This window comes from Ammospiza caudacuta, chromosome 5 (genome assembly GCF_027887145.1).
Source record: "Ammospiza caudacuta isolate bAmmCau1 chromosome 5, bAmmCau1.pri, whole genome shotgun sequence".
NCBI lineage: Eukaryota > Metazoa > Chordata > Aves > Passeriformes > Passerellidae > Ammospiza > Ammospiza caudacuta.
In genome coordinates this window covers 26520624-26537093 of record NC_080597.1, presented here as the reverse complement: position 1 = coordinate 26537093, position 16470 = coordinate 26520624, and positions in this window count along the sequence as shown.

The window sequence follows — 16470 nt, the reverse complement described above, 5'->3', positions numbered from 1 at the left end:
TAACCAGGCTTGATGCTGATTTCCTTCTCTTGCATCTTCTTCAAAACACTGCAGATATATTGCTGTATATACCTTTCCCATCTGCTCTGAAAGGATAGACCATACAGCAGAAAAAAAATCCATATCTCTGCAGAGAATCATTTCATCCTGGCCAGAACATGTCAAAAGGCCTAAGGACAAGCACTGACCAACCCAAGCAGCCACTTGGCCAGCAAAGTTTCCTTTAGCCAGTCAAAGCATCACGGCAGGCTATGGAGGAGAGCAAAGACTGTGTGGCACAGCCAATAATGCTTTGCTGGTTTTGAAGGAGTAAAGCCTAGTTACATGCAGGGTTTTAAAGGGAAGTAGAAGATTGAAGCTTTTGTCCTTGCATGAAGGTACATGCTGTACACTGTGCCTGTACTGGCCTGTCCTGGAGCTCTGGCTGTTCTCTCCAGGTGACATTCCCAGCCTGTGCACAGTCACATGCACACAACTCTGTACGTCAGCAAAACCTCAAAAATACCCAGCCCTATCAGCAGTCTCCAGCAAACCCCATGCTTTTCCTGTGAGTAGAGCTGCCCTGGATCACCAAGCCAGTACCAGTGATTTGGGTACAACTTAACATTCCTGGATCCCAGAGCCAAACTGCTTCCCCACCCTCCATCTCATCAGAATTGCAGAGCTGTGTGACTCCTTGTCCTCCCCAGAAGCCTACTCAGGTTTACAGTAAAAAAGAGAAGGACAAGATCACTAATAAAGACCTTTCTCCCTTCTCTGCACATTCTCTTCTAGTGACACTTTTCCTCTCTAATTTTACACGGCACATTGGGACTTGCCATCTGTTTCAGAAAGCCCTCAGATGAGCAAAAAACATTCTGTGTCTTATAGGAGAAGAAGAAATCTTTGAGCGCCACACAGGCAGCGCAAGGGTTTGGAGAACATTTCAATTTAACATTGTAAACAGTTCTGTCCCTCCCTAAGAGCTTCCCACAGAGCAGACAAATTTTGCGCTGTCAATTCTCAATGCCAGCTCCTGCTCCCCAAAGGAGGACAGAGGTTTGTCATTCTTAGGAAAACTCTCATTTCTCTCTCCTTTCTGTTTTTGTTTTTGTTTTCCTTTTTTTTTTTCCTGGTGGAAATATTTATTACACATCAGTTGTACCCACCTCTGTGCTGCATTCAGTCATTGACATTGAGATTCCCAGCCTTCCCATGACACTTTTAGTCAATGTACTATTCCTCAAAGGTCCTAAAAATGTTGAGATTGTGTCTAAATCCATTTAAAATCTTTCCATTCTTTGGTTAAAGGGAGATCAGACTGGATTGATCCATGTTCCTAAGTCAAAGTCAGCATGCCCAGCACCCAGTCTGCATATTTGGAAATTTAAGAAAATTCAAACTTATATATTTCACATTTCAAATCTCTAGGATTCTAAGCAAGCATCCAGGACAGCACGCAAAGCATTCATTTTTAATTAAAACTTATAAATAATTAATATGATTCAAATGTTTAAATCCAATATGACTGCAATCCTAATGCATAAATACAGGGAAAAATCCAGTCATGCATGCTGCAAGAGCATGAACTCAATGGGAAAAGGTAGTGAGCAGGCAAGGGTAATGGCCATCTGATGGATAGATATTACATGGGATTCCAAAAACAAGCAGTAAACGTGCCCTCTAAAAGAATGCAAAGACAGAAAATCAGAAGGAATGCACTTAGGCATGAATTTTTCATTAGAAATCCCTTAGGCTAAAACTGATAAACATTTCACTACTACCAAAAAATTCCATAAACTATCCCACTCCTCACCAGAAACTCCAGGTCAATAACAGGCCACAAAACCTCGTTGCTAGACATGGGTAGGTCCCTGTGTACTATTTTTACACCTGGAAAATATCTGCAAGTAAATTTTAATTTTCTGTTCAAGCCAATTGTTATTCCAGAATAAGGCAAACACTTTCAAAAATGTGTGCTTAGCAGAGAAGGGGATACAGATGGGAGCATGTTCTGGAGCAAGCACCAGTGACAGATTTACAGGATAAATGATGAGGCTTTGAAAAGCAGGTTGCACAGGATACAAAGGACACCTTGTGCCTGTGAGGGTTGAGAGCACTGATGCATATGCTGACAAGGTTTGCACAGCTTGCTTGTGTGTACATTTGCCTTTGCACACTATACTGGAGGTGAGAAGAGCCTGAGCAGGCATGAAGACGTGCAGCTCAAATATGACATAAAATGAGAGTTAGTGATTGTATATTTGCTGGAGGATGCCTGTAAGCTTTGGGCATTTCTGGGGCTTTACAAGCTAATTTAATTGCTGTTTCTTATGAATTTGCTTCTTACAATTTTTTAAAATAAAAACCAAACATAATAAATTGAAGCAAAGTTATGAAGGTGTCTGGGAGCTGCACTGGATGAAAAGGAAGGTCCTAGTGGGAACAGGAATAAAAGATCAACTTGCACATGTGTGTGGATATGCAGAGCAGTCACAATTTTGATGATCTTCTCTTCTCTTCTCTTCTCTTCTCTTCTCTTCTCTTCTCTTCTCTTCTCTTCTCTTCTCTTCTCTTCTCTTCTCTTCTCTTCTCTTCTCTTCTCTTCTCTTCTCTTCTCTTCTCTTCTCTTCTCTTCTCTTCTCTTCTCTTCTCTTCTCTTCTCTTCTCTTCTCTTCTCTTCTCTTCTCTCTTCTCTTTTCTCTTCTCTTTTCTCCTCTTTTTTTTCACCACCTCATTTAAGAGCTGTTTTGTGCCAAGAAAAGGATGATGTGCCTTATAATTTTTGCCTGCCTGGAATTGTATAGATAAAGAACAGCTGGAATAGTTTAAATCTGTGCTTTCTATTTTAATTAAAATAATACAAGAGTGGATGGTGCTTCTGAAAAGCCCAGCTCCTGAGTCTGATAGAATATCTGCCTTGGTAAAGACAAAACCAAATACTTCTATCAGCACCAGAATGAAAGATACCATATTTCTTAAAAGCCTGTGGAATTCTACTGGGATTCTCAGCTGTGTCACATGTCAGGCTTAGTAACAGATTTCAGCAGATTTCACATTTCTTCCTTGTGCAGGTAGCTTTGGTCCCAGCAGTGGATGGTCTGCAGCTTTCTGATGGCCATTGCTCTTTTCTCTGCCCAGTTGTCCATTCACACAAAATATAATGGAAAGCAAGATGTCTGAAGATTTCTACTGCTTTCACATCTGACTGATATTTGACAAAAGCTCTTCTTCTACTGATTTCTTCCAGAGATTCCCCAAGGGCCATGTGGGCCATTCCGGGGAGGGTCAATAATGGTGGGCAGAAGCTTCTGCTCCAGCAAACTGAGCAGCAGTCCCTGGTGCTGGAGTCAGGAAGAATTCCAGATCTCCAGGGCTCTCTCTTCCTTAACAATCCTTCTTCCTGTCTTCCCTCTCTGTGCTGAAGAATGAAGATCACAAGTCCTCAACCTCTGTGAAATTCAGTTTTTCTTACTCTGTTGAAAGCCACTCAGATAACACTCTGCACTATGCAGAGTACATCCTTTTACTATGGCAGAAGTGTTGTAATAATCTATCTGAATTGACATTGCAGAAACTAATCTTCCCAATCACAGCACTTGACTCTGCTGCTATCAACCTGAAATAATCCCTGTAAAAGATGGTTTCCTTCTCAGCATTCTTACAATGGCAGGGCACTTAAAACTCTTCTCTTTTTGGAAGTACCCAGCCATGAAGCCTAGTTTCAGTCTCTAATGTGGGGAAGAGCAGTTAGAACTCAGGAAGTGCAGTCCAGCAAGTTCCATGTTTAGACAGAGTGAAAAGGGAGACTTCAGTAAAAGAGACCCACTTAGTTCCTTGTTCCTTTAAGGATAACAATTCATAGTTATGCTTTTTCTTCACCTGAGTATCCACATCAACTGGACTCTAATATGAGAGGGCAGGACACTCATGGGTCTTGGCACTCTAAAGATTTTTGAGATTTTTAGAATAAGATTATATAGTGCTCTATAAGGTTATTATTATATAGTGCTCTTCACAGGTTATTTTTGGGAAACATAATATTTATCCTTTCGTGATTACTGTGCATGCAAAGCTATCCTTCTGGAATTCTGAAGGTCCATACTTATTTTTTGACAAATGAGTAGGGAAAAGAGAATGTTAACTGTGCCTCAGAAGTGAAAATCCTATTGTTTCTTATCATACTTTGACAGCATATCCTTTGAGGCGGGGCACCATGCTCTTCTGGCACGTCCATACAACATGATTACCTCATTGCTCTTGTATGTCAAATGCTGCTGGTTATACAAGCCACGGGCTTAGGAATGGAAATCAAAGTCCTGATGGAAATCAGTCCATTAGGAAACCATTTCTATCCTAGATAGAAAAATCGGTTTCTCAAGGTTGGCTCTCACTGAAGACAGAAATTTGGTTGTGATTTTCCAGGTGCAGTGATAGAATGTTTGTTCACAGAGTTTCACCAGAGGCAAATATCAGTGAACTAGTGAAAATAGGCTACTTTTCATCCATTCATCACAATGTCAGATCACCCCATCCAGAGGCAGGAAACCCAATAAATATTGCAGGTAGATGTGGTATTCTTTTAGAAATTTTACATGTTGTTTTTTTCTCCAAGTCAGGAGTTACATTAAAAACAGCAGCAGACTTAGATTTACATGGATGAGAAATAAAGAAGAGGAGAAAACAGCCTAACAGTTATTAAAAAGATATCTTCATTTTGGCTAAAGAATTGATCAAGTATCTATTCCTTATTGTATTGAGAACAATAAAGTAAATATCTTCTTAAATGGCTTAAATTAGATTGCAATTAGGGCTTGCCATATTGGCCTGGTAGCTGAGTTTTTATGGTGTGACTCTCTCTGAGATATTTAGAATTGATATTTAAATAATTTTAGAACATATTAGATTGGAATGGCTACATTCCTTTAAGATGTTTTCTTGTTGCCTATGAAATACTTATGCTGAACTTGCATTCTTGATGTTCACCAATATTTTCCATTTGGAAAATGGAAAATATTGGAGTACTTACAAACATACTGGAGTACTTACAAACATATGCAGGAGTTGGGTCTGCAAATCATGCTACATTGGCTTTACATGGTACTCTTATTCACTGTCATTTTTGTTAGAGTTGGTGCAGACACATCTGTGCTACACACTCCTTGAAATGAAGAACACTGATCCCAGGGAATTGTATTGCACCCATGGGACCTCATTTGATCTTTGACTCTTCTTCAGCTCTCCAGAACAAAAGAGTTTGTATCAGAAAGCCAACAAGAGGCTTTTGTAAGAAACCAAAGTTCAGGGGTTTCTTGAAGAAAGCCAGGGAGCAGATGTGGTTTGCTCTGTTGTGGGGAGAGATGCAGGAATGAACTGATGCTGCATGAGGAGCAGAGGGAGCCTCATCTCTTTGTCTTCGATTTTCTTAGCAGAGAGGAAGCTGGACAGAAAGCCATCTGAATTATTTAATCTACCCTGCATCCATCATTTGCAAGCAGGTCATCATTCCTTTTTATAGATTGAATGATCAGGCACCAAGCGAGGGATGATGTTTTTTCCTTTCCTCCATCCCACTGTTGACAAGGGACCATCCTCTAAAGCCATTTGGTCTTGTATTGATATTCTTTGGATTTGGCAGACAGCAGACTCCCTTCCTACAGTGTTTATCCACATGATGTATTGCTAGGCAGAGATCACTAGTCTCTATCAGCCCTAAATAAGAGCTAAATAAACCAAGCTTGATTCCTGGCTTATGCAGGAAAAGGCTTCAGTGTTCCCCCTGTGTTTTAGTAATCTGTTTCTGTGGCTATTCTAGTTTAAATTAACTATCTACATCACAGCTAGCCAAAACTGGACACTCCACCAGGCCATATTTCTTGGTATTAACCTTGCTTCAATGCATCTTGAGATCACAGATGTTTGCTCCTCTCATTCTGGTGGGTCACAGACAGCCTGCTTTTGACAGTCACTTGCAAGATTTTCCTCGTGTGAGCTGTTGAAGTTCAGTGTGTGATGTTATGTCTTACATGTCCTTCTTGTTTATTTCAACTTTAACAGGTTATCTTTTGTCCACTCTCTCCTCTTTATTACTTTAATTTTTTACACATAATGTTTCCCCACATTTTATGTGCAACTGTCCCGTGTAAAATATGTCCCTCAGGACAAAGCTCCTAGGGTAGAGATAAGGAATAAAGAGAAAGACCCTCTGGGTCCCTTAAGAATCACAGATCTATATCCTCCCATGGAAGGCAAATCAGAGCCAATTTGCTGGCTTTTGTTAACTCTCATTTGTTTCAACACATGATTTATCACCGGGGTCTCCTCTCACATCTCTGAAACAAACACCAGATGCTTTCCACGTTTCCTTATTTTTCCAGCCATTTCAGATTTAGCCAGCATCAATTCCAATATCTCAATGAGGGCCCTGTTTGTGCAGTCTGACAATAAAATCTATATCTTTATTTGCAGCATTTAGTGAATTCCTAAAATGCGGTCGATGGCCTCTTAATGGGTATTTCATCTCTAGGTCAGCTTTTAGCAGATCCTCAGAATAAAGATGGATGCAAGCCCTCTGGAAGCCAAAGTCCCCATCACTGTGGTGGCACAGTGCAGAAATGGCAAGCAAATTAGGAGGGAGGCTGGGCATGGGAGCTGATCTCTAGGCAAACAGTGTGAGCGCCAGTCCTGACTTTTCCCTACAAAGAGGTGGAAAGAGGAAAGATGATTCAGCAGATTTTCTCACTGGGTTTTTGTCCATCAAGGTGGGGAAAACAAAAAATCAGTTGTATAAAGACTCATGAATATCCCTACATGCTTCTTTTATTTTACTGATCTGATGGGACATCATAAAACTTAGCATTGATTTTTGGAGGGAAAACAGGAAGAAAAAGCAAAAAGAAATGCATCAAAAAAGTTCCTTCTGAAGGAAAGACTTCTAGAAAGAAAGTGTTGAGCACAATTACACTTGTCCCAGTTTTGAATTGAGTCAACAAACCCTATGACTAATTTACCTGCTTGGAGATAAAAATGTACCCAGCTACACTCTGTGGAAGCCTGCAAGGCAGTGAGTGGGGAACTTCTAGCAGGGTGTCAGTAGGGTGTCTCTGCTCAGTCTCTGTTCCACAGCTGCTCAGTCACCCCAGTATCTTCTAGGCCTCTGCCCCCACATTTGACCACTATCATTCCATTGGGAGTTTATTTTTCCCAGTATCTAATTAGAATTTTCTTAATTCTCTCACAAATGCTGAACAGAGTGGAAAAATCTCTTCCCTTGACACTAATGCAATCCAAAGACTGGTTGGCCTTTCCCATGAGGAAACACATCGGACTTGTGCTGGACTTGTGCATTAAGATGCCTGCAAGTCCCTCCTTACACCAGGACAAATTTCTCAGAGAAAGCAGAAAGTTGCACCATTTGGGCTACTCATTGCTCTGAACAAGCAAAGGCTGAGTGGGTGGTAAGCATCATTCTCAAGCACGACCTGTGGATTTGAGCTCAGCCTCCCCAAAAGAAAGAAATCCCTGTGTTCTCCTGTGTACCATGAAAAATCTTTCAAGAAACTTTTTATCCTGCTTCCATTACAGAGTCCCAGTATTTATAGCTATAAATGCTTTTATGCAGGGGGAAAGGCACAGAAGCATCATTATCATGTTTCAAAAAGACAGTGAAGTGCTTTTTCATCTCCATTACTGAGAAATTGAGTCAACTTTACTCTATATAAATTCTGTCTCTGAGAGTTTTTGTTCAAATCATATTCGCTACTTAACAAACTTGATTTACTGAGGGGGACATGCTAAGAAGAGATGGAAGGGAAATATTAGCATTTCATTGGAAATTTTAATATTGATATTAAGTGGCACCAAAACCCAGACAAATTGGCGCTTTTATTAATTTTGACTGCAAGGAACTAAATGTTTTTCTTCTACTGTTTCTCCTTCTTTTTCTGCTTTTATTACTCCAGCCCTACATATCACACCATTTTTCTCCTGTGTGAGATCTCACAATGGTATCATCCATGACTTTTTCCAAATTCATGTACTGAAAATTATGGACAATGTGGTGCCTATAAAGGAAGTGAAAGGCAAATAGCAGTGACTACCTCCAAGCAGAAAGCAGATGAGTCTTTCCCACAGAGGTGTAGCAGAACAGTTTGCCAACTGATGAGATAAGGGACACTGACCCTCAGTCAAGGTACACTCTGTTGCTGGTACTTCTGTTTTTAGACCTTCCTTCAGTCCTGTCAGTCACAGCTCATCGAAAGGATCCCAGCAAAAAGCTCCTTTTTGTCTTCACCTATTGGAAGGGTCACCCAAGAACACTTCTCCTTTGCAAAGAGCACCTTGACTTGTGAAGTCAAACATGATTTGTCAGAATGGGTCTGGGAATGTTTATTAAAGTCATGCATAATAATGATATATATTTCATTCCTTTTTTTTTTTTTTTGATCACTGCTTTAATCTTGGTGAACATAAACTTATATTTCACCTGAAAGATGAAAAAAATGTGGTATTTTTTATACAGGGAACAGCAATATCAGGACAATACTAGTAGAGAACATGTTCATAAATCACACATCCATATAAGATCATTAGGAAGTCACTAAGTCTGACATCAGATTAAAGATGTGGAACTACTTTGAAAGATTCCAGCTTGAACTGAGGAAGAATATTTGAGCTTTACTTAAAAATTGACTGTAGTGAAGAATTGCCATCAGCCTTGTTCACTGCTCCAAGCTGATAGTGATACTCAATCTTCCAAACTACCATCTTATTTTCAACATGGTGTATCCACTTGCTGCTTTCCAGCCCAGATAATTTGGGATTTCTGCATGGAACTTGATGAGAAGTTGCTGTGCAGGTAGCATAAAAACATCTCAAAGCCAGATCTATGGATTGTCCTTTTTCAAGCCTAAAGGAAGAATAACATTGTTTGACTCAGGAAGAAGCGAGCCAGTGCTTTTTGAATTGTTTCTTGTTGGTCTGCCAGGACTCAAGCTAAATTCTCTTAACTCTGCTCCTGCTTCATTGATCTTTACAGCAGGCTTACCCAGAATCTGTTGCTGTCACTGGTAAGCAGTCACACAGGCAAATAACACATTTACACCCTTGATGAACCTGCTCAGTAACTACTCTTGAGGGAGCCAGCGATTCATAGCTGGATGCAATGGAGAAGAGTATGCCACTTGCAAATAGTTTCCAGCTGTTCATTTAGATGTGTATGCTAAACACCACTAAAAAGATGCTGAAATGAAAAGGCCAAAGAAGTAAAGAATACTGGTGTTAAAAAAAAGTGGCAAACAAATTAAAAAAAAAAATCAGGACTAGTTACACATTCTTTGTAAGAGTAGAAAAACCCCACAAAAGCAAAATATGAAGAAGTCTGAAAGAAAGAGTTAAGAGGTCAGATCAGTCTTCAAGTACTGTATAATTTTCCACCACTCATTATTTACACCTCCCACACAGCCTTTCCCTTGCTTCTTGTTTTCTGCTGTGATGGAAATGCACTGCTGAATCTCTGCTGTGGACATTATACATTGTTTATTAAGTATGTAGAACATATTTTGAAAGAAACACATCCCAGGGTACATCAAGATATGTCAGACTGTGATAGGTTTTCTCAGAGTGTTCAAGGGTGGTGAAGCAGAAGAATTTGCTTATGGTGAGGACTAAAATGATTGATCTGTTTGGTGGCTTGAGAGGTGTTGATTATAGGGTGTTGTAGGCTCATGTAGGTGTATGGGCAACTTACTAATTAATATTTCACCATATTGTACAGTAGCTAGCATAAGCAACAGGCGTATTTTTATCATGTACTATAATGTATGTTTGAACTTTAGCACATTAAAATCCCCTGTTTCCTGTTTAAGTGATCTATTTCTCATGGCCTAGAAATAGCCTCTCTTGAAATCCATACAGTTTTTAGAAAAAACTTTACAAATTAACACATGATAATTTACTTCTGAGGTGAAATAAAGATCAGGCTGGAAAGAAGACATTTTTAAGGAATTATGAAATGGAGGTAATTAACCCTTAACCACTTTCCACTTAACTAATTAACTGCTTAACCCTAAAGTATTTATAAAAAATATAGTGCAGTCTGTGATTATCTGCAGACTTTAAATCACACTCAAAAGCCTTTCTAGGAAGTACCTTCTAGCTAACCAAGTGTCAATGGAATTGCTGCAGGAATTGCAAGAATATATTTCATACCTAAGTAGGAGATTAGGAGATCAAATAACTTTCTCTGTAATTCTATCATTTGGAACTTTCACAGAATAAAAGGTCTTTCTTCTGCAGTTCTCCAAGCACTTAAAAAATGAATACATTAAACTTAATCATTCACACATCATCTGCCCCTTTCTCATTGGGGCAAACTGAGGCACAGGAAAGTTACATAGCTGGTATTTTTGGAAGTGACCTGGAATGCTGGGTGCCATCACTTTGAGATGTTCAGTGTTTGATGCACAGAGGGGAATTAGACATGTCACATTTAAAGGTCTGAGCTCCTGAGCTCCACCTGTGCAGTGAAAGTACACATGGCAGCAGGAGACTGACATCCTCACATCCTCATTTTCTCTTTTATTCTTCTCCAGTGCTAAACAGAGCTTAGCACATTACATTGGCAACTATGATTCCATATGACTGAGTGGATCTGGCAGCGCACTTCTCATCCCTTGGAAGGAGAGCCTTCATGTTCATGTGTGGATCCAAAGTCTACCCAGTAGATTTAGGAAGGTCAGAGAGTGTAATGAAAAGTAGGAGTGGATTGCAAAATGCTAAAAATGTTGCTTCTGATGCCAAAATCTAAGATAATCTGCTGCTCCTCCCTGGCTTTTACCCAAAAGAAATTCACATACCCATAACACATTATGCTGTCGTAATCATTACCCACCAACCTTTAGAAACACAGGAAAAAGACTTAAGACTTGGGTAACCTGGAACCCTGCCTAGTTCCATGGCTTTGACCTCTCAGCCTGTCTCACAATGATGTCTCGAAGCACAGGCATACATAAGCTGCGTGTGCAACATTTTTGGCCTTCCCCCTTGAGTACTCGCTCTGGCCAATTTTTCTAATCAGTGATCAGTGATCACCAGACCATCAAATGGGCCATGCACACCCAGCAGATGGCAGTGGCTGTGCTCAAGCATGACAGCTCTTTGCACACAGAACTGGCTGCAGAACAAAGCAGACTGTTCAGGCCACCAAGACACAGCTCTGCCTTTGCCCTGAGCTCCAAGCAGAAAACAGTTTGCTACCTGCTAAGGCACCCGAGTGTCCTATTGAAAGTCTGAAGCATTCTTTGCTGTAAGCTAGAAATGTGCCTGGGAAGCAAAAGAGTTTCACTGACTTCTGCTTTCTAGGACTCCATAGGAGGCCTTTCAGTTAGGTGAATCCATACTGTCTGGCATAAATGAGCAGGAAAAATGGGCTCTGTAGTACTAGTCAGCCCAGGGATACACTGTCAGCAGGAGTAGCCATACCTGTGACTCTAAAGGAAGCCTTTAGAAGGCTTTGAAGGACCCTAAAGTTTTAAGAGCTGCCAAAGCTTGTGTATGTACTGTATGGTTTTCTATTTATCCATGTACCCTACTTCCAAAACCTCCTGGAAACTCCCAACAGCCATCTCCAGCATTTGGTTCCACTTTTCCTGGGGTGGGGGGAGTAATTGAGCTCACTGCTAAGGGAACTGTCCTTTATCATTATATTTCATATATCATTTTGGAAATCATCCAGTCCCATTTAATCTAATCACACTCTTCTTGAATATGATAGATTTAATTCATAATTCCTCTTATGCTAGTATTTAATAGCTGTGAATATAGAGAAAGCAATTTTTTTTGTTTGCTTATACTAGGTAACAACTTCAGTTATAGGCTAGAGCCCCATTATGCAGGAATTTGTAAAAATAGCAGTCACAATAAGCTTGTAGATGGTTATCATGTCCCTCAGGCCTTTGGCATGTTATTTTTTAATGGGAGGAGAGTTTTAAGATAGATGTAACTAATCAGCTTTATAATTCATACCTTTACACAATTTTGATTAACTCATGTAATAAGGAAGTCCCAGAGCATCCCCATGGCAGCAGATTCTGAAGCAACTTGTCTGCATGCACCTCACAAAAAGAAGTCCAGAACAGGAGCCAGTACATCTGTTATGCTCTCAGCAGCATCTTACAGGGGACTGCCAGTTGTGTCCTGTGACAGAGCATTTCCATTTGTGCTTCCCAGTGTTTGCACGGGTATTTTCTGACATTGGCATATGAGATATGAGTTTGTTACAAAAATTGGTGCATATTTCATGAATGTGCTGTGCTAAGTGGAGATAATCTCTCTGCTCCTCATACCTGCTGGAAATCGAAGGCATGGAGGAGTGCAACACAGCCACAGTATTCAAATCAATATGTTGTCATTTGCCATTAACCTTTCCATTCACCTCCAGCATTGCTCTTTTTCAAATCAATTGGAATCAGTTCTGTGCATGAGCTTTCCAAAAGCACCACAAAACTTTACAAAAGGCAAGCAAGAATACTTGGACTGGTTCATCTCCTTGTGGACCTAAACTTGTGACAAAGAAACTGGGAAGTCAATCTAGGTGAGGAGCTTACAGCGCAGCATTTGGAAGCCCTGGAGGGTGCAGGTGGAACTGCCAATATCTCTGCATTTTGCTTATTACCAACTGGAAGGGAAAGTGAGGACACATTTGTTTGGTCGTAGACAAGTGTGAGTTAGATTACAAGATAGTTCTGGTCCTACCCTGCTGAAGACAGAAGAGCCCTGCATTCAAGTTGGAATTCAGCTTCTGCCTTCAAAGAGCTCATTTAAAAAAATATATCTGCTTCATGTAGCACCTGTATAACAAAGACATTGTCTATGGTGGAAGTCATTAGGATCCACTGGAACAGAAGCAATCATCCATCTGCAAAACAGGAACCTAATAAATAACAGACTGAGAATCCCTGCTGTAGAATTAACTGAATTGGATGCAAACGATTTTTTTGTCTGTATAAAGTACTCACAGTTTTTTTGGTGATCTATCTGTATTACATGTAGCAGTAGAGTGTTATCCAAAGGTAGATTAAATTAAACTTCTCCTCCTCTCAAGGGTCATTCCTTATAGCTAGAAAACAATTCCAAATTTAAGAGACTTTAGTGTAAGATTTACTGATCACATTTTGACCATAGTTTTAACATATGTGCAAGCAATAATAAAGAGCAATTCAATTGAAGAACTGAAAAGTACATTTATTGCAGAGACTCACACTTCAGTTTTAAAGGGAAAATATGTTTTAAAATATAACTTTTATAACAAAACTTATTGGTCCACATTTAAAGTAGACTGTCAAAGGAATTGTAAACAACAATGACATTGCTACTATCAGAGTTTGTAAATAATAATAAGTGCAGGAGCTCAAGTTGTGGCTACAGTTCTGTCCAACTAGATATTGTAAAAACAAACAATGGAGGTGTTCTCTTTCCAAAACCTACACTTCCATGGCTTTTTCTGTGTTGTGGTTTAACATGGCAGGCAGCTAAACATCACACAGCCACTTATTCATGCCCTGTTCCAACCCTGTGGAATGAGGGACAGAAATGGGAAAAAGTAAAAGTTGTGGGTTGAAATAAAAGCAGCTTAATAGAGTGAAAAAGGAAATTATGATGATGATGACAATGAGAATAATAATAATTAGTATATATATATATATATATATATATATATATATATATATATAAATATTTTTTTTTAATACAAAAAAGTGATGTATGATGCAATTATTCACCACCTACTAACCTATGCCCAGACTGTTCCTCAGTATCAGTCCCCAGCCAGCTTCCCCCTTAGCTTATATCCAGAGCAAGATGTCATAGGGTATGGAATATCTTTTGGGCCAGTTAGGGTCAACTGTGCTGGCTGCATCTCCTCCCAGCTTCTTGTGTGCTCCAGCCCACTCACTGGTGAGGTGGTGTTGGAAGCTGAAAAGTCCTTGAGTTAGAGTAAATATTGCTTAGCAACAGCTAAAACATTGGTGTGTTAGCAACATTATTCTCATCTGAAATCCAAAACACAGAACTGTGACAGCTACTGGGAAGAAAAGTAATTCTGTCTGAGCTGAAACCAGAACACTCTGGTGGAGGGCATAGTGAATGATTTGGCATGTCTCAAAATTGCCTGCTAAGTCTCGTAAGCTGGAGTAAATGCAGTGGTTTAATACTCTTGCATGATCATCCTAGATCTTGTCCCAACATGGAAACCTAGACACAGATGCCTCTATTTCCACCAGAAGGAATAGGGTCTATAATTCTTAGCAGAATGTCTAGCTGCTTACCAAAACAGGCACAACACCCAAGAGATGAAAAAGGAAAGCCATGAGCCAATGTCTTACGTCAAATGTAAAACTGCTTTTGAAATTTGCATTCTTTGTCTTCCAGAAATATTTAGGGGGTGGAGAGGAGAAACAACTCTCAGACTTTAAGAAATGTTTTCTTCTGCCTCTGAAGTATATTTCACATTTCCCTTCAAAATTGCCTTTAACAATATGTTTCTACTGATACTATAACAGTGTTCTGGTTGTAAGCCAGAGTCCTGGTATCTTGTCCTTTTTGAAAACTACTCTGTTATAACATTTATCAATACATAATTGACATTTCTTTTAGTTTTTCCTCAACAAACTACCCCATGTAACCCTCCTTGTTGTGGCTTTATAGAAATAGTATGCACACTTTTTCCTCGTTTGCTTATTTGATGCCTAGGTCACTTTTGCTGTCAGAATCTATTTATTGAATAAAACCGATTTTTTTTCCCTTCTCAAGATATAGTGAAAAATGTGCAAGATCTCCCAGTACAGGGATGTTGGTTACTAGGAAACACAGTCTCCAGAGAGCAGACTAGGAGCACAAGCCTTGGACTACAAAGATTTATTTGAGGAAAATTCCTACAACAAGGATTGGAATTAAAATAATAGTAATCTAAAAAAATGCTTTTGCTGAAGGACAAATTTAAGAAGAGAAAATGATACCTGTAAGAGTCGTACAACAGTTTTCTCTTGTTCTAAGAAGATGTAATAGTCCAAACTTGGTAGATATCTCTCAAGAAAAATTGAAAACAGTCAAGTAGAAAACAAACAAAAAACCAACCAACCAACCAAACAAACAAACAAAAAGGTATAGGGATTAATGAATCATATAATGGTTTGAGTTGGAAGAAATCTTTGAAAGGCCATCAACTCCCCTATAATGAGCAGGAATATCTTCAGCTAGATCAAGTAACTCAGCCCTATCCAACCTGACTGAATGTTTCCACAGACATCTCCCAGCTCTCTGGGAAACTTGTGACAGGGCTTTACCACCCTACACTTCTTTCCTATATCTAATCTAAATAACTTTCCTTCAGTTTAAAACCATTAGCCCTTGTCCTATCACAATAGTCTTCCTAGGAAGTTTATCCCCATCTTTCTTTTAGGCCCCTTTCAAGTACTAGAAGGTCATAATAAGATCTCCTCAAAGTTTTCTCTTCTCCAGGCTGAACAACCCCAAACCTCTTAGCCTTTCCTCATAGAAGGAGTGCCTCTAATAGTCTAATAAAATCCATCTGCTTTGTATTTAAAAGATTTCTGCTCTTCTTTGGGATAGATTCTTACAAAGATACATTCTGGGCAAAATTCCACTTGACTAATTAGGAACTTTGTCACAATTCTGCATTTGAGATATATTGTCCAAAGCTTTTTCTAAATGACTTTCTGTCTCTCCTATGAGAAAGTCCATAACACCCAGTGGGTTATATTGTTTGAAATTCCTCAATGAGGTCTGGAAAATATGCAAAATAGGAAATAATCAAGCCATGAGTCACTAAAGACAAATTCAATCCAAAACATTTTTAGTACTGCAGCAAGGCTCCAAAAGGATCAATGTGTCTGTATTACTTATTAAGAATGACATATTTTAGAAAGAGAGTTGTAGGGGAAATCTTCCCTTTTTAGCCACTGTAGTTTCACTCATCTATCACCAAACAGCATAATACGTGTCCCAAGGAGATATGAAATGAATGAAGATCCCTGCATTCAAGTGTCCTGAATGTCATCACAGTAAAATATAAAGCCCCCTTGGAAAATTCCTAGACAGGCTGCCAGCTGATAGCGTATTATGTCTGCTCTGAAAGAACCAGGAAAGAAAGCACTGCCTCTGGCTATTTGTCTTCGATGTAATTGGTGTTTGTCAGATGCTCTCATGTTCCAAAACACAGAGTGGGGGTAACTGCAAGAGCCAGCTGGAGCCTGGCCCTGCCAAGCTGGTGCCAGGCAGCTTGAAACAAACCCTGGCCTCCCCACCCAGCAGTTTGCAGTGCTAAACTCATTGAAGGCAGGCAGGCAGGCAGGGACAAACTTGTGGAGCTAAGCACATATGTATGATGGGGTAGATGCCAGAAGAGGAGGTAGCCTTAATCTTGGTAAGTTAAGTGAACAGAAAAATAACAAGCTTGCCTACTCTCAGTTCAAA